Source organism: Mus caroli, unplaced genomic scaffold, assembly GCF_978045245.1.
Source record: "Mus caroli unplaced genomic scaffold, Mus_caroli_1 scaffold_2, whole genome shotgun sequence".
Taxonomy (NCBI): domain Eukaryota; kingdom Metazoa; phylum Chordata; class Mammalia; order Rodentia; family Muridae; genus Mus; species Mus caroli.
In genome coordinates this window covers 174,935,456-174,957,515 of record NW_028227257.1, presented here as the reverse complement: position 1 = coordinate 174,957,515, position 22,060 = coordinate 174,935,456, and the positions used below count along the sequence as shown (strand labels likewise).

General features: G+C 40.3%; 1 protein-coding gene across 1 annotated transcript in view; it reads right to left on the bottom strand.

Annotated features, from left to right (window-relative positions):
• Celf2 (CUGBP Elav-like family member 2) overlaps positions 1–22,060 on the bottom strand; it is an 856,147-nt gene that overhangs the window by 608,143 nt on the left and 225,944 nt on the right. The window contains exon 3 of the mRNA XM_029471522.2: positions 19,863–19,901. The gene's annotated coding sequence lies outside the window, so the exon portion shown is untranslated. The remainder of the gene's footprint in view (positions 1–19,862; positions 19,902–22,060) is intronic.

Genomic DNA, 22,060 nt, shown 5'->3' with positions numbered 1-22,060 from the left:
GAAAATCAAAAATTTTCTAGGAAATTGGAAAGGGGTTGCTGAAGGAAAAGAGGATGGTGAATTCTTTTCAGAGGAGTCCTGCACCCGGGGCTTCCATTCTTTCAGAATGTTAATTACAGTCTTTACCTTGGCATTTTGCTCTCATATCAGGGAAGCAATTACTGGCCTAATTCAAATTCATAGCAGCCATTAACAATGAACAAACAGATACATTATTTTAATTCCGTTTGCTGCTTCCTTTCTGCTGATGTATTGACCCATGAAGCCTTGACTGGATGTCCTGTAATTGGCATTTGGCAAAGGTTGTTGTCACCGTCATCCTTCCCATATCTGAGTATTTATGAAGCACATATTGCACATATAACACCTTGCAAGGGCAGGCGGCTCAAAGACCACGAGCCATAAATAGCCTTTGCTTTTACAGTTTTCATAATGATGGCTTCATTTTCTCCCATAAAAATATAGTCTGTGAGTGTGTGTGTGTGTGTGTGTGTGTGTGTGTGTGTGTGTGTGTGTGTGTGTGTGAGAGAGAGAGAGAGAGAGAGAGAGAGAGAGTATTTGGAAGGGTCAAAGTAAATAACACAGTAACAAGATTAGTATTTCTCAACTTAAACATAATTTTTGTTCTTCTGTTTGTTTTGTTTAAAGAAGTTACCTTTTTTGGTTTAGTTTAGTTTGTTTAATCCTGGGTGATACAGGCCACCCTTGATATTCCTATGTTGTCAAAGCTGGCTTTGAACCCCTGATCCTCTTGCTTCAGCCTCTCAAGTGCTGGAATGGCAGGCATGAGCCACCATACCAAGTTTATACATTATCCATTATCCTCAGTTTATTATTTTAATCATGTATATAGACATGTATTCTTAGCTTGTATCATCTTTTTTTTATCTGGGCTCCAAGGCAAAATCCCCAAATAAAATGTAGTTATTAAAAAGAGAAGAAAACAAGATAAAGAACTAAAGGAAAAAAAGTGGAATACTATATAATCTTTTCATACAATTGAAGCCCCATAATAAATACTTCCTTCCTTCCTTCCTTCCTTCCTTCCTTCCTTCCTTCCTTCCTTCCTTCCTTCCTTCCTTCCTTCCTTCCTTCCTTCCTATTAATTTTATATATTGATACTATTTCTGATAGGCTTCAAGTTAACAGTGTTTTATGTGTGCCAAGTCTATTCTTTGCTTTTATTCTTGCTGTCTAATTTAAGGCCTTTGTCTTGAGTCTTAAGGTACCAGTCACACATCAATCAATTAGTCTGAGTAGCAGCAGCATCAATGTCTCCCATGTGACACTTTCAAGATCAAAGTCTTCTGGAGTCTAAATTTCCTCACTTGTAAAGCAGGATGCCTTCTGGTTCTGAGATTTAACATATATGCTCATGTTAGTATCTTCAGATGATATAATGCTTCTCAGCTCACAAACGGGGCTATTGGGAAGTAATATAGGAAAGGATACTATTTATTCTCGATCCTCTATGCACTTTGATTTTGCTCTGTGCCCCAAAGACTCAGCATTTTAAAGGCAACCCTTCCCCCACATGATCTCCCAATACTTCCATTTACATGAATCTGCTAGCTGCCTCTAACTGATGAAGTATCCTAGATCTGCCACAACTTATATTAATAATATGTGCGGAATCCACTCTCTAAAGCGGGAGGTGTTAGGACCATGGCTGCTCCCTTTTTGGTCTGACTATACTTAAATTCAGACAGGATTAGAAGTAAGGATTAGATCATGTTGCTAAAAGGGACAAGGGCACAGATTACTAAGACATAGATAACTAAGGATTAGACCATGTTGCAAACAACACAGACAGATAACTGTAATTACCTTTAGGTTTCTAAAGCTTTGAGAATTTACTGAACTGAATATATAGATCAATGAACAAGAGAGATAAATTGGTCATTTAAATACAGGCAGACTAACGAAATGGGCATACACCGACTGCCTTTTGTAATAACAAAACTGGCTCCACATTTGGGTGAGGCCTCACAATGCACAATATTTGTTGAGGTCATTCTGTCCAGCATGCTGTTTATCATGAGGTCAGTGCCAGTGTCCCTAGTTTCTCTTGATTTCCCCCAATGACAAAGGCTGCTCATCCTTTCCTTTCCTCCATCACCAACAGTGTTCTATGTTTGTGTGTATGTGTGTATGTGCATGCCGTGGCCTGCAGAAGCCAGAAGAGGGTCTTGGATCCACTGGAGCTGGAGTCATATGTGGGTGTGAGCCATCCAATATAGGTGCGGAGATCTGGATTCTGTTCCTCTGTGAGAGAAAGTACTGTATGTGTTCTTAAGCACCGAGCCTTCTCCACTGTCATTTCTATCTGCTGCCCCTATTTGGTTCTTGGGAAAAAAAAATCCCCAGGACTTGCTGTCCATTTTACATGACAAGGTTCTGTGGATTCTCCTGTACTCTATCCAGCAGATTCTCTTCACAGCTTCTTCCCCTTCTTCTGTGTGCCGAAGGGGCAAGGCTTCACTTAGCATGCACTCTGAGTGGGGAATGAATAGAAGAGGTTCAAGTAGATTTTCAGAGCAGGAACACAATTGGAGCTGGGAGTAGGATATGATAGGGAGTGAAAATATTACAAAGCCCTCTTCAGTGATTGACAGGAGCATTCAGTCCCTTACGTACCTGCTGGCTCAAGAAACAGAAATTGCTGAGTTTCTCCTTTGAAGTAAATGAAATGTTTGCTGTGCAGTGACAAGGAGAAAGATGAGCAAGCAAGATCAAGCCCTTCCTTCATATGAGGTTGATATAGATGATGAATCAAAATAACACAATCTGTCCACTAGTACCAGAAGAAGTAGGTGGAAAAGGGGCTCTGGCACAAGGTTTACTTTCTGAAAACAAGTCCACAAGTCAGGGGGGTTCATGGAGCACATAAGATGGGGCATAGTATCATCCGAACTTACAAGCAAGTTGAAGGACTGACTATCTTGATGAAAGGATGATAGAGGGAGAGGGAGAGGGAGAGGGAGAGGGAGAGGGAGAGGGAGAGGGAGAGGGAGAGGGAGAGGGAGAGGGAGAGGGAAAGGGAGAGGAGAGGGAGACTCTAAGAACCTCTTGAGGGGATGTATGTCTTACACTGATCCTGTTATAGGCTTCTGCTTCCCTTAAGTGCCAAGTTACTAAGTGGGAAGTTTAAGGCTACATTTTCATTTTTTGTGCATAATTTTTGGTAGACTTTCTTCACCCTACCCTACTACTTCTCCCTCCACTCCCTTGAAGTTCAAACACAGCCTTTCATTTCACAATGCAGACCTCAGTGTTTTAAGTGCAAATGCTCAAGAGTTATCCCATAGCTCTGGACGTCTGACCCTGAGCTTTACTAACTCCATAGAGACAAAGAAGATGCCTTCTGAACCACAGAGAAATGAGAAGAAAATAGAACTCCCACATTCAGACAATACGAGCACTTCACATACTTGACTTTGCATCTTTATCTGTAGAAGATGCCGGAAAGGAACTGGAATTAGATGGGTAGGAAGGACAAAATGAAGGAGAAATATTCTTATGCCTGGTGCTTTGTGTCCTGCTTAGGCGATCTGGAGGTGGGTGGGCGAATCATGAGAATGCCAGCCTTCTCTTGACATTATAGATTCTGGTTATGGGGAACATTTCTGTTTCTATCTTGAGTAATGACAATCATGATGTATGAGACAAGTGTAGACAGGCACTGAGGTATGAAGAGAGAGCCTAGTGGGTCACTGAACTTCAAGCAAGGGTCTAGCTAAAGAGCTACAGAGATGAGGGCAGAGCTCAGTGGTAGAGTACTCGCCTACCATGCACAAAGCCCTGGGTTCAGTTCCCCAAATCCCACACACTGCAAACAAATGAATTAATGATGAAGTAAGTAAATAGAGAAATTAAAGAAGCATCATGCTATGTTCTGGCTTACTGGGAACACACTATGGAGCCCAGGTTAGATTTGAACTAGTGGGAATTCTCTTGTCTCAATTTTGTGAATGCTGGGATACTAGTGTAAACTGGCACACACAACTTATCACCAAAACCAAGACCAAAACCAAACCAAACCAACCAACCAAACAACCAAATCAAACCCCCAATTAATATAAAAACACAGAGACTAACAGCTGCTTTTCCCTGCCACGGGCCCTGATCATCAGCCATTTAATTTTGAAGTTTGAGATGAAGTACCCCTTGATATATGTTTGATTATTAATTATTATATTATTGTTCATTATTTCTGAAAAGTAATAACATGTTTAATAAAAATCTGAGCTATGATAATGAAAATCATTTAGATAATTTCAAGCGTTTCAACCTCCTGAGGACTTCAATTTGATTTCTTAAAATACAGTAGGAACTTCCTAATTCAGACTAATGACAGAGGGACCCATTGTGAATTACCACATTTTGCAGATGAGTGGATATGCAAACAGACAGAAAAAAAAGATACTAGGGAGAGCAAATCACACAATATGCTTCCTCCATTTATTTTGACAATGGTGGCTCAGATTTAACAGCCTATGATAAAACTTGCCCGCATGTATTGCCACTTGTTTCATAAAGATAATGAAGTCTTGGTAATCAGAAATCTCACTCTAGGACTCACACATTAAATCTCTGCTCAGAAACAGCATTGGGACTGCAGGGGTTTCAAATAATGATCTGGCTTACAGAGTCTTGAAGCAGGAGCGATGGACTGTGCTGTAAAGGCAGCGTGAGGGACAGAGGTAAAGGCTATTTTAATAGTTACCATTTCGCATTATTAGAAATTTTTTTCTTAGCAAAATCATAAATGGGGTTTCATATATGTTCACTGTGTGTGTCCATCCAAATTAATGTATGAACATGTGTACACAGGTGCACTCATGTGTTTGTGTGTGTGTGTGTGTGTGAGTGAGTGCTCGTCTGTGTGTTTGACTCCAGGTTGCTGCTTCTATTGTTATCTTACTATTTTGAGACAGGGATTTTCTACTGGAGCCAAAGCTTGCTGTTTTGGCTATAATGGTTGCCCAGTGAGCCCCTGGGATCTGCCAGACCTGGGGTTACAGATGTGTGGCACCAGGCTTGGCTTTTTCCATCCTTGGATACCTGGGATGTGAATTCAGATCCTCACGCTTGTGCAGCAAGCACTTTACTCACTGAGAGATCTCCCCAGATTCTCACATATGTTCCTTCACTCAACCCCCCATCTATGAAGCTGCTACATTATCAAATATATTATCTTTTCCGGAATCAGGGGGCCCAACTTACTTCTATGAGATTTTCCCTTATCTGAGAAAGAGTGTGGATGTGGTAGATGTCAGTCATCAGATTGGGAGGTGAAGAACGCTCATGCCTTTCAATCAGCACTCCTAGCTTTCAATTCATCCATGACTGAGTAGCCCTGTGGTGCTTTGACATTTACTTAAGGCCCCAATACTTAGGATTCCTTATCTGTAGTAACCGGGCAAGAAAAGTTCTTGTGACGGCTGCTGTAATTGGCCGGCCTCATGCATATGATGAGTTTAAATCTATTCTGAGCAAGAGCAAGAACCCCAAGGTGGTCATTTGTTATTCTTTGGGGAGTATAGGTCATGTGTAGAGCAATTAGAGGGCACCGCATCCCACTGGCTCCTGACTCTAAAGCAATCCAACGGGGACCCAGCAGAGACGACAGGATTGCTGAAGCAGCTTGGCCTCTTGACCTAAACCCTATAAGTGATTCTTAACAGAGTTGGCTTTGTAAGACCTTTGACTTTTACCCATTTGGAGAAAGGCCACTTACATGGGGGGAAAGGCCAGATAAATAATGCTGACATCAGAGAGAAGCATGAGCTGGGACTGTAGCTCAGGGATACAGATCCTGTGTGCGTGATTGACACAGCATGTTCACTGTGGGAGTCAGTGCACAATTTCTTCTATTATGTGGGTTACAAAGATTAAACTCAGCCTTTACCCACTGGGTCATCTCTCAGTATCTTTTCTTAGATACGGTTTCATGTATTCCAAGCTGTCCTCAAACTCCCTATCTAGCAGAGATGACCTTGAACTTCTGATCTCCCTGTGTCAGCTACCCCAGTGCTGAGATTATAGACATGAACTACTACAACTGCAACATAAAGAGCTGGCAAACAAACCAGACGCTTTCTTTTTTCTTTTTTCTTTTCGTTTTTCGAGACAGGGTTTCTCTGTGTAGCCCTGGCTGTCCTGGAACTTACTCTGTAGACCAGGCTGGCCTCAAACTCAGAAATCCGCCTGCCTCTGCCTCCCAAGTGCTGGGATTAAAGGCCTGTGCCACCACTGCCGGGCAACTAGGGGCTTTCTTGTGCCTTGCACACATCAACCAAATAATATCTCAGTCCCTAGAACTCCTGAGTTATAATGGACTTCTGTCAATAGAAATAGATTTGATTTCTCTTAAGACTTATTCTTAAAACACTTGCCTTTTTGTAGAAGCAAACACTGCAGAGACATAAATGGCTTGGTTGTGATGTCCCAGTATCTTGGGACATGGGTGAAATAATTTGAATTGAGGTAAAGCAGGAGACACACTAGATTAAACCACAGATACTCACAAAGAGATACAAAGTACCAATCTAGTGAGAAGAAAATGTCCGCTGAGAAGTTAGGGCTGGAGAGATACCTCAGTCAGTAAAGGGCTTGCTTAACTACCATGAGAAGTTGGATGTGGATTCCCAGAACCCCCTTAAAAGCCACACCCTGTGGTCTCAGCACTGGGAAGGCCAAGACAGGAAGTCCCTGAAAGTCACCGGTCAGCTAGTTTTGCCCAACCAGTCAACCTGGGTTCAGTAAAAGGTTATGTTTCAAAACTCAAAGTAGAGAGTAATACAAGAGAGGGATATACCTGATGCTTGCCTAGGTACACACACACACACACACACACACACACACACGCACACACATGTAAAACACACACATAATATGCACATACACACATGCATAACACACACATATACATACATAACACACATACACACATATGTAAAACACACACATAACACATACATACCCATATATAACACACATGCATAACACACACATAATATACACACATACTTACATATACAACACACACATATATAACACACAAACACACACACACTTACATATACAACACACACATATATAACACCCAAACACACACATACATACATAACACACATACACATATATAACACACAAACACATACACACATACTTACATATATAACACACACACATGTATAACACACAAATTCATACACACACAGCATACTAGCATCCTTCTTTATGTCCCCCTTTTCTCTGCTTTTGGTAGCCACAGGTATATTTGGTTCCTCCCTTCCACTTCTGTTCCTCTTCAGTATTGTTTGTTTCCAGCCAGGCAGGGTTCACAGAACAGAATACAAGTTTAATACTAGCTTAGCCTAAAACTAATTAGGAAAGCAAATCCATTGTTCCCCTCAAAAAGCCAAGCACCGAATACTCAGGTCCAATCCAACTGACATTGAGAGGGTTTTCTGTTTAGGTATATCTATCTGCACTGCAGTTCCTTCACTAGGAGGTCTAGTTTGGAGCCTACTGCAACTGAAGGACTTTAGCATGAGATGGCCATGAGTCATTCAGACTCAACCTTCTTCACTTGTACATTATTGCTTGGGCACAGCAGAGAGGACTGTTAGAGTGTGAGGAACGTTATCAAGGCAGGGGTGGCAGCAGTAATGGACAGAGAGGATGTAACTCCTCTTTGTCCTCAATCCATGCTGCTTCTTGGCTGGCGCAACCTGCCTGCTGGTGACTGGGACTATTCCCAGGCCCATCCCTCTCCGCTGTGCTCTGGCACAGACACACAGGAGCAGGCTACTTGGGAAAACACTAAGCCAGGTCACGCCATGCTTCTATGTCTTGAGCTTCTTTTGTGTCTATCTTGTGCATGTTGTTCTATGGTAACCCGTAATCTGTGGCATTTGGGATTTAATTGAAAGTCTCAGCTCTATGCTAATTTGGGCGCCATGACAATGGGATAACTGAAACTTCCAACTGCAAATGGTTGACAACGCAGCTCTTGGGTGATAAGAAGTTGATGGGAATCTGATATGATAGGATGACCCTTCCCAGGAAGTGAACAAAGTGAACCTGCATATCTATTTTTAACCAGCCTCTGGAGACTTCTAGTAATTGACATTTGGAACTCAGGCTCCCATTTCCCTCTGTTCCTGGGAATATTTGCATCTTTCTCTGTTGGAGTTCCCTAGATTTAATCCTTCCTAGCAGCTTGGAAAGGCATTTGGTGCTGGCTCAGGCTGCTGCCTCACAGAAGGCAGCACTTGCCTCACTCACTGGCACTCCCTGCAGCCTGTCTATATTGCCTCTGTATATTGCCTCTGGCTGAGCCTTTAAACACAGAGCTGGCCTTTTATTCCAATGGGAATGAATTCCTGCTTCAGTTTCTATGAGTACCTATAGTTGAGGGCTACTGAATGAATAAATGAACTGGTTGACTTCTTTTTTTTTTCCTGCTGGGAATAGAATCTAGGGCGTTGCACAGAGCGGACAAGTACTCTACCACGATACTAAATTACGGAGCCCCATGCTTAGGTTTTACAGTGTTAGTAAGACAAAGTGATGCTGTGGGTGAGCCATTGAGCCCAAGCCCAGCAGAAGAAGCAATGAAGCCAACAGCCGGTGTTTGGGGGTTCCATGCCGCAAGCCCACAAGCCCCACACTGGTGGGAGATGAATGAAGGACAGTGGACAGTGTGAGCTGCTTCCCTTCTCTACAAAGCTTCTCACTGTTCAGGATCAGCTCCCCCATAACTGTTCTCTGATTTTGTCTCTCCTAGAACTAATGCTCCTCCCACGACAGGATTCAATGATTAATTCACAGTGAGGTATAATCTACAGATTTTGTGAGCTACTGCTTAGAGTCCTCTTAGCATATTAATAGGTATAAAGCCTGAAGCCAGAGGAATCAATCGATCCTTTATCTGGGGATGCCATGTGTGCAGTGGGGTTGAGTCTCAGTTAAAGGTGGAGGTGAAGCTTCTTCTGAAATGTCAGCACTTAAACATTTAGGGTCCTGCTGTTTCTATAACAATAAGACCAGTCTCCCTTAAGCAGGAAGCAGATATTTGTGAAATCTGAGATGTGATCAAGATGTGATTCTAGTCCTCAGTATGTGTTGCTGTGATTGCTTAGCAATTAAGTCTTTCCATTCCAGGGTTAAAGCTTGAGTTGGGACCTGGTAGATAGCTTAAGATAAAGTGACTGGTGAAGCACAAAGACCCAAGTTCAGATCTCCATCACTCATGTGAGGAAGCTGGACACCTTGCCACACAACTGTCACCCTGTGGGTTCAGAGGGTAGGGGATGCCTCAGAGTTCACTGGCCACTCAGTCTATCCAACTAGTGATTGAGCACTAGGTGCAGAGAGAGATTTCATTTAAAAAAATATGGTGGATAGTGATGTAGGAGGATATACAGCTCTGACCTTTCATGGAGAGGAAGTGAGGGGGAGAGAGAGAGAGAGAGAGAGAGAGAGAGAGAGAGGAGAGGAGAGGAGAGGAGAGGAGAGGAGAGGAGAGGAGAGGAGAGGAGAGGAGAGGAGAGGAGAGGAGAGGAGAGGAGAGGAGAGGAGAGGAGAGGAGAGGAGAGGAGAGGAGAGGAGAGGAGAGGAGAGGAGAGGTGTAGATATCAGGAGATTACATTTTCCTTTTGAAGAGTCCTGCTCTGGAGCACCCCGTTTTCTTTGGTCACTTCTTGGGTTTCCAAACAGCAAAGATATTTTGTGGTCAGGTTATCATCTCCTCTGAGTTAGGATGTGTCATGGACTCCATTACTGGGCAGTGTTTCTCACAGCTCAATGCTTTATTTACAGCTTGCTCTTACCTAGTTAACCCCAACCACCCTGCACATGTCAGATCAAGAGTCATTTCCACTTTCAGATAATACTTTGACAAGGGAGAACCATCTTCCTTTTACCTGTTCTCATGAGTCACAGCACTGAGACTATCTGCATTTAGATTTCAATTTGTGCCACTGTTCTCTAACTCCCAGAACATCCCCATCTATTGGGACAAAGACTGGGCAGGAGCTGCTTCCCATTGCTATTTCCAGCTTTTCCATTTTGCCTGACACAGGTGTGGATAGAAGCCACTGTCAGAGGGGTGAGTTCAACTCTGGGGCTGGCTATTATCAGAGAAATTACCTTATGATCATAGGGGAAAATGGCATGAAGGGAGTAATCATCAAAAACATGTTATTAGTTAGACACTGTGGTTCATGTCTATAATCTCAGTACTAAGAAGGGTGAGGGAAGAGGAATGCTATAAATTCAAGACCAGCTCTGTTCATAAACAACAACAGCAATATGCATAGACTATCTGTTCAGCAACCCAAGTTAAAAAAGTAAACAAACAAAAATAAAAAAATATGTATAATTTTCTTTGGTAAGTTTGGTATATAAATATATAAATGCATAAAATGGAAAATATACTTGAGATTGTTTTCAAAGAATCTTTTGTATCTACTGTATTTGCTCATAAAATAAAATGTCTGTGAGGACATGGTGGGAGGCTCAGTCAATCACAGGAGGACATGAATTTGAACCTTAGAACCCATGTAGAAGTTCCAGATATGGTGGCACGTGGTTGTTAATTTAAGGTGTCAATAAAGAAGATGCTAAGGGCTTGGTGTCCAATCAGGATGGCCTAATTGGCCAGCTCCTGGCCAATTAGAGGTCTTGACTCAAGTGAGGTGGGCACATTCTTGAAGATGGAAACCAAGATTTTCCTCTCACTTTCACATGCATGCATGCACATGTGATGAGCACTGTCATACATGCATGTGCTTATATTCATGTATACACACACACACTCAAGAAATAAGAAAAATAAGGTGTTTCATTGTGAGGAAATAAAAGTATATATATATATATATACATACATATATTATGCAAGATTCTAGCATATTATATACATATAATTTACTAGCATATGTTGTATGCTATAATAACACACCGTGCTGCCTATGTATGATAATATATACAAATATGCTAAGGATATGCATTCACCTGCAGGCTCATTGAAAAGACAGAAATCATTACTGTACTTCATACCTGAAGATCATGATGAAGATAGGAATAGTTCTACATGAATTCTGCTGAAAGGACAGACGCTGCCTGCTCTGTGGCCCTGTAGAAATTCCTCTTTAATCTTTGTGTCATCATTTTTGGGTGTTTCTAGGGATAAAACCTGGTGCCTTGGCTCTAACAGGCCAGGGCTCTACCTTGAGCAGTGCACTGAGTCCCAGTCCCTTCTTTTGTTGTTTGCTTATGATGAAAATAGCCAAGTGTCATGAAAGTACTTTTATTAGCAACGTTTCTGTGGAGCGAGAGAGAATAAAGCAGAAGTCAGCTGGGTAGTAACTGAGTCCCAAATGTGCTGTCTCATGAGCGCAGTTCTAGAAATGGCCCAACTCTGACCCGTGGTTTATTGAAAAGGCTGCTCTATAGCTTGTATGGTTACTGTGAAAGTGAATGGGTATGTAATCATCCAGAAATGAAGTCACTTCTACCCTGTTTTTTGTTCTGTTTTAAAACAAGATCTCAGTGTGTTTGAGGGGTTGAGGCTCTCCTCTAACTCATGGGTTTCTGGCCTCAGCCTCCCGGTTGTTGGATTAGGGACATGCCCTCTCTCGTTTACCTGGCTTTTTTTTTTTTTTTTTTTTTAACCATGTTACCATGAGGAAGAACCAAGAGAAGTAAGTTTAGGATGTTCATCATTTACAATACATCCTCTGCTTTGCTAAGCATTTTCATAGGCTTACTTTTCTTATTTGATCCTCCCCCATGGTGAGAAAAATAAATACAAATAATATAAAAATATTTTAATTTATATTCCTTACTATAATAATGCAAAGTACACAGAAGCCAGCAAACACACATGGAGAGTACTAGCCTAATCTACAGGAGCACTTACCACTCCAAGCTAATTCATCAACTGCATTGGGTTAAGCTCTTGGGGCCTACTATTGGCTCTACTAGCTAGCCTACTGTTGATTGATTGTCTTACCATATTAGACAAGGTTCTGGTATGTATGTGAGAAAATGTCTCTATAAAACTCAGGCATACTCCAACAGCTGTTATTATATCCTTGTCTTCTCATTCTCCAAGGGCATAGTACTAGAGAGGGGAGCTTTAGGAAGTGCTAAGTTAGTGGGTCCTCTAATGTTAGGACCAGTGCTTCAATAAAAGGGTTCCCAAACAAGATCATGTATATTTAAGGTGGTATGACAAGAGATAATAAAGAATCTGCCAAAAGATAGCTAGCCCCGCTCCAGCATGTACCTGGCCATCACCTAATACCTGGCCATCTACAAACCTGAAGAGAGCTCTCACCAGACTCCAACCATACTCTGACCTTGATCTTGGCCTTCCAGACTCAGACTTTTAAGAAACAAATGACTGTTCCTGTTAGTTATAATAGCAATCTAATGAGACTGTGGCAGTGTTCTCACATACTCACAGTGAAGTGGGTCGTGTGGTTCTTCTGCTTAGAATGGGCAGCTTCTTATTCAAGGGCTGTTCTGAAGTTTACCAGTACATCTCCACTCTCTACTTGTCTTGCAGAAATCCATCACCATTTGGGTAATACCCAAGCCTTGCTAATGTTCCCAACCTGTTACTTATTAAACTCTATCTTCCTGCTGAATGCATGATGCCTCTACACTTGACAGATGTTCCAGGTGGACAGCAACTTTTTGACCTCATTCTAAAGAGGGTACCAGAGCAATTACTTGTATATGGCTTTCATGATACCATCATCTTAAATATATTTTATTAATTAATCTATAAAACCTCAGAAATTCTATGTGGAAAAAAAATCGAGTCAAGAAACAAAAGTTAAGTTTCCCGAGGAAAAGGTTGAAGTTAGGAGTTCACATCTGGGAGATGTGTCTCTAAGTCCTGAGCTATTGCCAGTTATGTATCTGTGATTCGTTTTATCACTTTTGAGTATTCGGCATATCATATCTATGTACCACATATGCATATGTATGGTCATCTCTTACTAAGATTATGTGATAGTTTTTTATTGCATAGGTTGATAAACTAAGAAATATGTCTGTTTCAAACACAAGATCATTACAGTCTGGCTCACATTAGGTTGTAAGGGTTTCACTGGTAATTTAGGCATGTCCTCTCACACTTGGCTTACCTTTTTAATAGCATGTAAAACTAGGAAGAATGAGTGAAACAAAGCTGTGTGTGCTTATCACATTGTTTTGCATCCTATGATTTGCTAAGCCCTTTCATAACCAGTCAGTCAAAAGAGGGAAAAGGTCCAAGGTTCTGGGAACTTCCCACATGAGGTCACAATCTTCTACTGAGGAGGAATGACCCTGTGGAGGTAGTGAAGAAAAGATACAAAGAGCTGTCACAGTTCTGAGTGGCGACTGTAGCTGCTGCTCAGTGTGCTTACACACTACAGGGCTGTAGATACTCGTGGCTTTACCTGCATTCTCAGTCTTGTGTATGTGACCCTGACACTGTGGAGATATTCCACAGTGCTTCACATTCTTTTACCCATACTTCTTAAATGAAGTGGCCTGGAGAATATTCTCTGCGGGATTTCATATTTAATTTCCTGATGAAATTCAGTAGGGAAATGCTATGTATAGGTACAGAATTTTGTTAGCATATATGTATTTCAATCAACCTGTAGCAGAATGTGGGACTAAACTTGACTCCTGTTTAAAATCTCCGTCTTAACACAGGCTGTACTTGAGCTTGAAGCTGCTGCGTATACTCAGCTATCTGCCAATTTAGGTTCTTGGGGAAATTTTTTTCTGCCATAGAGATTTGAAGACCATTTCTGGGATCTGTGTAGGAAGAATGGCCTAAACTTTAGACTATCTTTTAATAATTACATTAAGCACATGTGCTTTTAAAACACAGTATTATGAAATATATTAAAATACAAGCTTTGATTTTTCAGGTGGTTTTACAAAATACATTTTCTAGGCTTCTATCTTGAAAGGTTACTAAACAATATGGCATTCCGAACACATAGCGTTCATTTTCACAAAATTAATTACACAGAAATGAACTGGTCTGTAATTGTTGATTCATTTTTTTTTTGATCATTTTATTGAGGCAAGATCTTATGCACTTTTTTTGTAGCCCAGGCTGGCCTTGAACTTTGTATCCTCCTGCCTCTACCTCCAATGTGCTAGGAATATACATACCTCACAAAACCTAACTGATTAGATTTTTAGGGACTTTCTGTGAAATAAATCTTGGAGCAAATATGCCACAGATACGTGGTAATCAAGAAGCCGTGCATTGGGCTGAGCATATGGCTCAGTCAGTAGGGTAGTCTCAGAACCCAAGTTTGAGACACAAAGCCCAAATAAAGAAGCAAGCTATGATCATTGTGTAGAGAAAGGTAGATTATTAGAATTCACTGTGCAGTCAGGCTGATCTATTTAGAAAGTACTGGGTAATGACATACTCTATCTTAACAAACAAGGTGAATGGTTCATGAGAACAGAAGTCTAAAGTTGTCTCTGGCTTCCATGTACTCTCTCTCTCTCTCTCTCTCTCTCTCTCTCTCTCTCTCTCTCTCTCTCTCTCTCACACACACACACACACACACACATACACACCCCAACATTGAGGTTCCCACATTACATCTAGGATATCTCCATAACAGTCCATCCAATATCATGTCCAAGATGAAATGAAGCTAGTATCCATTTCAGTCTCTTTAACAACAAACGGCAGGAGCCTGGGCAGGATGTAGGCATCACTAGAGGACAACAGTGATAAATTGTTTGCATCTTTCTTTCTGAGAATGCCATCCTTTGTGAGACGTCATCCTCGACATGCCATAGTGTTGCTTCCCTGTCCCATATGTCCAAGACAGTCTAGGTCTGTTTATAAACAGGCTTCCCCACCTTTCCTACCCTAAAGGGTCTGCAGTATAGAATATATTGATAGTTTTAAGCTGAACCTGTAGCACCTATAGTTCAGGGATCTGTAAGAGTGAACTCAGACCATCTGTTGCAATGTTGAAATGAAAAGAACACAGGTACCATCCCAAGTCTAAAAATAAAAATGTCTCCATATTTTAACTGTAACAACTGTCTTAGTCAGGGTTCCTTGGTGTGAAGAGACACAGTAACCACTGCCAACTCTCATAAAATAAAACATTTAATTAGGGTTTGGTTACAGCTTCAGAGTTTAGTGGCATGCAGGTAGACCTGGTACTAGAGACACAACTGAGAGATCTATGTCTGGATCAGCAGGCACCAGGAAAGGTCTGGCTTGGCCTTTTTAAACCAGTAACACACTTCCTCCAACAAGGCCACACCCACTCCAACAAGGCCACACCTCCTGTTCCCTCTCAAGTAGTGCCACTCCCTGATGCCTAACATTCAAATATATGAGCTTATTGGGCCATGCACATTCCGACTGCCATGACTCACAGGATGGCTTAGCATGTGCTGAACTTGGCCTTTACTAGGCCTTGCTGGGACTGTGGGTCTGAGAAAGAATGTCTGCAAAGTCTTCACATACTTCACAGGCAAGGGGGGAAGACACGATTTCCTGTCAGGCCCTTTAAACAGGCCCATTGCTCCCCTTAGCAGGAATCCCAGTTATTCTGCCTGTTCAGATCATTTTTCTTTTTCCAGCTTCAGGTAGCAAACTGACAGCACGTTGAGAAGCTTAAACATTTGGGCAATAGAAATTATGCAAATGTTGTGTTTTAGCAAGAAAAAATTCAACCCCTTGAGGTCTTTTTAAAGATCATTAATCTAGAAATTAGGTACGAATTCTTACTTTTTCATACTAACAATGATTTCATAAAGAAAAACTCATTAGAAATTGTGACAAATAAGAAGTTCGATTGAACATTTAAATTCAGCAACCTCAGTGAGTGCCCAGGGAGATATTTACCCAGCCAAGGACTCTCTGATGTTATTAAGAAGTAATTTATTCAAGAAAGTCTCCATTCATGAGTTTACAGAAGAACAATATCTACTTTACAAAGGCCTGCATTCTCAGTATATCACACACCTAATTTACAATGACTTTTGGTTAAAATTTTCATTAGGTTGGTTCAATAGCATTTGATAATTTTAAATCAGTTTTATGAGATCCCAGGTTCCCATTTATAGGAAGAGAAACTGCCGAGGAAATAAATTTTTAAAGCGCATATTCGTCTCTCCACTGAGGTCTGCATAGCAAGTCTAAAGTGAAAGGAAATTAACCTTTTCTATTTTTATGGAAGTCCTTTTAGGCATAGATTCTGGGCAGCCTTGGAAAACCAATGGAGATACTACAGTCAATGTTTTGTGTATGCTGATCTGTGTAGCTATTCTACAATAAAGTCTTCAGTGGGATGCTAGATAGGAGAAAGAAGACCCCAGAATTTAACCATAGAAACATCAAGGACATAGAGACACAGCAGGTATAAGTTACTGCTGTGGCTTCTTGGAATAAGGATCAGAGAACACAGGAGCTCTGTGCTCAGGAATTAAGGTAGGAAAATCACTATGGGGCTGATCTAAGAATGTGAAGTCAGGGTGAAGACCGGTGATGAGGAATTGTCCTTATTTAATCAGAAAAAAGTGAGTTAGCAAGAGGTTGTGGAAAACAGACCCACCAAAAACGTTCACAGACGTTTTCTGTGAGAGCTCCCTGATCTAAATGGTAACTTCGAACATCTTTGTAGCTCACCTGCAAAATAGCACAGGGCTGAGTGAAGCATTGCCTTTTTCTTACAGTATTGACACAGCAATGGAAGACGACTGCCATGGTGGCACTGTGGAAATGCCAATGAAATGACCTATCACAGCACAAGAAAGCACTCTAAAAACTTAGCACTTAGCTGTCTAGATGTCTATGAGAAAACACAAAGAGTACAGTCTATACCCTTTGCCAGCATTAAAATTCGAAATGACCTCTTAGGCAGAGGAAATGCTTCTGAAATCATCAAACATAGAAAAAAAAAACCCTAAAGTAGATAATCCCTCCTCTGAATGCCACTTTTATTTACTAAGTCTTACTTGTTTAATCTCTTTATTTACGTTGTGGAATCCCGTGCTTTATTTAGGAGACAGAGTCCTTTGCGACCCATCACCACACATCACAGAAAGAACTGTTTCTCAACAAAAGCCCTGGGTTATTGAGTCAGCTTCAAATGACCAGGTTCAAATGTCCACCTTCTCATCACTTAGAACTTGACCTCTGATATAAAATCTAAGAGTCTTGAAACCAAAGTTACAACCCCTGTGTCATAGCTGAGTATGATTTTACAGTTAGGTACGCTCTGATATCATGAAAGGCAAATTTGCAGATTGGATGGGTTGTTATTATAAGTTACGCTTTGTATTTTATAGTATATCATGAAACCATAAAAGAAACATTAAACTTTAGATTTCAGTGTTTAAATCACACATTTTATTCATCATTTGGCAGTTAAATGCTTCTTAAATACTATGGAAATTTGATGATTTGACACATGGAAGGCTGAATTACTAAGTGCAGGAAAACTATATCACACAAGTCCACAAGGCAGAGGAGGACCTGGTTTTCTTTAACCTCTGAGAAAGGAAGGCAGGACCCAAATCAGAGCTGACCCTGTACCTCTAAATGCTCGTGTTCATCGAAATCATAGTAGGTCCTGACAAGTCATCCTGCCATGTCTTGAAAATTCCTCATCATTCCTATGAAACAGATAAGTGGACCCTAGGGTCATCTGTGCCTTGTTTCCTAGGCTTTGCCAAAAAAAAGTTAGTGCATCATAATGTGGGAGTCTATGTTGGCATGATTCGAAGCTTACTATAGCAGCAACCCCGTCTGATGGTTTGCCCAAATTTTGGAATGTATGTATCTTGATTCTCAGCTTTACGTTTTTGTAAATTTGAAATACAATTGTATTTGAAATACAATGTTCTATGCTTGGGATGGAAGCTGGCCCTGTTTCACAAACATTTTGTGGTCACTTTTGATTTTTAAAACTGTTTTTACAGATGCCTTTGTCAGTGGGAAGGGCTTTCCATTGCTCTCATTCATCCCTCATACACCGGCAGTCACTGAGGCTCAGACTCCCTTGGTTCTGACTCTAGCTCTGAGGATACGATGTTAAGCAGCCTTCGCATTCACAGAAAAGCAACTTAATCTCTAGTGTGTAGTCCCAGGACTGTAGGCATTTTTGGGAAAGTGTTCTGACTTCTTGGAACAGTTGCTCATCTATGGGCTCAGACTACAACAGTCATCCTCCTCCCCCAGTCTTCTGTGCCTGTGCTCAAGGCCTGACTCCCAGGTAGCACATAAAAGTTTTAACAAAGCCCTTTCTCAAGGCTTTATTAGTCCTATGTCAAGGCTGAAGAAATATCAGTTTCTCTTTTGTGGGAATATAAAGTCATGAAAGTAGACATTCTAGAAATGGTAGAGAAAAAGGGACCATCAAAGAGAGAAAAAAATTCAGAAATCCAAAATCTAAAGTTATTCTTGCTTAATGATTTTTGATTTTGGCTTTGTTAACAAACCCTAGGAATTTCAAGAGTCTAAATTTTTTTCTACCCTCTCAGAAAGTCTAGCCCAATATTAATAGAAGTCTTGATTTATAAAGTCTGCAACATATTTCTTCTCATAACCAAGCAGCTCCCATGTGACTCAGATCAGAAGCACTGTCCAGAAAAGTACCTATGGATTTTCGAAGTCTTCAGCTTTTTGTTTAGCATCTGTGCTCTGAATCTTTGCCATAGTCACCTAACAAGGCATTTTCCATTATTCTTTCTTCAGTTCACTGCATTCTGTTCTTGTGTCCCTTAGAAATGAGCTCGTCGGTAATCAGAAATCACTCCACTACAGTTCAGTGCACTTACAGTAGATGTGACAAATGCTTGTTTACAGAGCTGGTAATTGGATTAAAACATTCAAAAGAAACAGAAACAGGGAATGCAATGTATTTGAAAAGAAATGAGAAACAGGACCATAGAAATCATCAAAACCAAGATGAACGAAATAGCTTTAGTGAATGAAACTACTATTAACAGGAATCATTTATCAGTAACAAATACTCCAGAGTGTGGTGTCCTCAGCATCCAGTGCAGCAATACTTAATAAGCTAAGAATGGGAGGAAAGGTACTTGGGAAAATATGTTCTGAGAGGATAACTTGAAAACAGCGGATTGATTCCTTCTCACTTGAAACTAGGCTGTGTGTAAGTCACTCCTATGTCTACACAGTGAAACACACTAACACACTAGGGAAACACACTAGGGAAAAATTTTAAACTACTTAAGAGAGGAGAGTTTTACTTTAAATTTAGATACCATACTAACAGCTCAAGAGTACAAACCCCCTTTCTGAGATCTCTTTTCCTGGCTGTGCTGACCCTGGGCGGTTGAAGGAATGTGACTATAACCTGAGTGATCCCGTGTCTATTCCAGAGTGGAGTCAATACATAAGCACACTTAACAGCTTCCATTCTCAAAACCAGATCCATAGAACTACTTCTCTGAATAGACTTCTAATAGCTCTTTTATAATCCTTTTATTTTTCTTAAGGAAGAAGCTCATGTCTTGAGATAAAAACACCTCACAATAAACCCAAAGCAATAGCAATATGAGAATGTGAAATCAAAGGGTGTACTGTCAAAGACAACCAATATCCAGCAACACTCTCCTGTAAACATGACCCAAAAGGCACAAGGGTCAGACTCAGCAATAATCAGAATCCAGAGGAGAAACTTCTCAAGAGAAAGAACCAAAATGTTTATGTCCCAGCGAGTGTCAGAGAGAGAAAAGCAGCAGGACAGTAAAGTGCCATCACTACCGTCCCCGCAGAGACTGCAGGGCAGGCGGGCACCCTCGGCTCTGCAGAAGTCACCTCTTACCCGAGTGTCTGGGTCACTCCTCTCTGCAGCAGTGCAGACCTAAACAAACAAACAAAAATAAATAGAAATAAATACAGGGAGTGAAATACACTCTTTTGATTTGAGAAAGCTTTTTCACTGTACACCTATAATTGCTTTAAAAAAAAACCTTGCTGTTTTTTAAATAAAATTACATTAATTAATTAATTAATTAAGTGGGTCTGTGTGTTTGTGCATTTGTGTGTATGTGTGTATATGTGTGTGGAGGCCAGATAACAGTTTTCAGCAGTTGGTTCTCTCCTCCTATAGGCTTGTCAGTAAGTGCCCTTACCATTGGACTAGAGTTAGCTTTGATAAGTGCAACTCATTTGGAGTTGTTTATACAAATCAATCATTGTTCTAATTGAACTGTTATTGTTCACTTGAAAGCAGAAGTGAAATTTCACAGTAGTAAAACATGGATGTTTTGATGTATCTATCCCCTCTACTGCTAGGGTTGGTCTATGACCTGGAATCCACTATTCTAAGCCTAGAGCTGGTGAACTAGAGTCCATGGTCCAACTTCAAATAACATGCAGTATATACATGGTCTATATGCTAAGAATCACCTTTGCTTTTTTAAATGGTTGAAAAAAAGTCAAAGGAAGAATAAGTCTTGGTGTGAAAATTTAATGTAAAGCTCAAGTGCTAGTAAGTATAAAGTGTAACTGGAATTCAGCTTTGTCCACATTCTGTGAATGCTTTTACACTGCAGTGACAGATAGGAGTTGTTGGGAAGGAGGGAGCATGGTCCACACGTCTTAAAAGAACTAATATGTGACCCTTTAAGAAAATGTTGCTGACCCTTGGGGTAGGCAATAATTGATTCCTTTTTCTTTGTTGGAGGAATGGGAAGTCATGTGAAAAGATCCTAAATATGGAAGCAAGTCAAGAAAGCAGGTGACTGATAGCTTTACAAACCACTGAAGTAGAAGTGTATTTTGTTGTGGGATCCTTTAAGACCTCATGGCTGACAATGAGGGTGACCTATATACAAATAGGATTCTTGGCTATCAGTGACAGAAAGTGTAGGCTGGCTTTAATACTGAGTTTTGATGTTTATTAAGTTCATTACTAATAATTATTCAAGATGATCCTTAATATTTGATATGAATAGCTATAATATTAGCTTGATACAGAGTAAGTGAACATTCTCCTCAGCTATCTAATCAACCATCTATCAATCTACTATCTATCAATGATCTATATTTTCTTTCTATCTATCTATCTATCTATCTATCTATCTATCTATCTATCTATCTATCTATCTATCCAACAAGCATCTTTCAGTCTATCATCTACCTATCATCTTTTTATCTACATATCTATTAATCAACCATTTATCTTTCATCTCTTTACAAAATTTCTTTATATAATCTATTTATTTATATATCATATGTAATCTATTTATTTATCATCTATCTATCTATCTATCTATCTATCTATCTATCTATCTATCCAATCAACCATCTATCATTCTATCATTTATCCATCTCTCTTTTATCTGTAACACATGGGTGGGTGGTTATAGAATTCAGTTCTGGGACTGGTGAGTGCTTGATTTTAAGGGGAATTCCAATCTCTCCACCTGTTTAGTGCACTTAATAAAATGCATACAGACCCAGTTCCTGCTGCTCTGCAATAATGTATATTTAGGCTACACATACAATTTGTCTAAGACTGTGGACATTTCCCACACAAAGAAAAACAGCCATAAATCATCACATGATTCCTTTTAGCCTGTTCCTTGACCTTTTAAAATAGTTGTCAGTCCTAAGAATGTGGCACATTTGGTGAGAGCTTTAAAATATAGATGTTAAATGTTGTCACAGTAAGATAAAAAGCAACTTTAAATTGCCACTTAACTTTATAAGGTATCAGATATAATATATTAACGTTTAAATATAACCTAAAGACTACTAGTCTTGAAATCATTAGAATTTGATGCTAATGTCCATGGGTATGAATAATAGAAAATATTTTGATGTCTTGTCATTGAATAGAATAGTCAAAATAAGTCAAAGAAGCAATTTGGCAACAAATTTGCCTCACTGTTTAGCTCAAGGGGGGAGACACATTTAGACTGGAGAGAGCAACTTACTAGCTTATATTTTCAGTGACCGTCTTTAAAAAGAAACCTAGATAGACTATCAACCCCTGCCACCATATTACACAGTTTC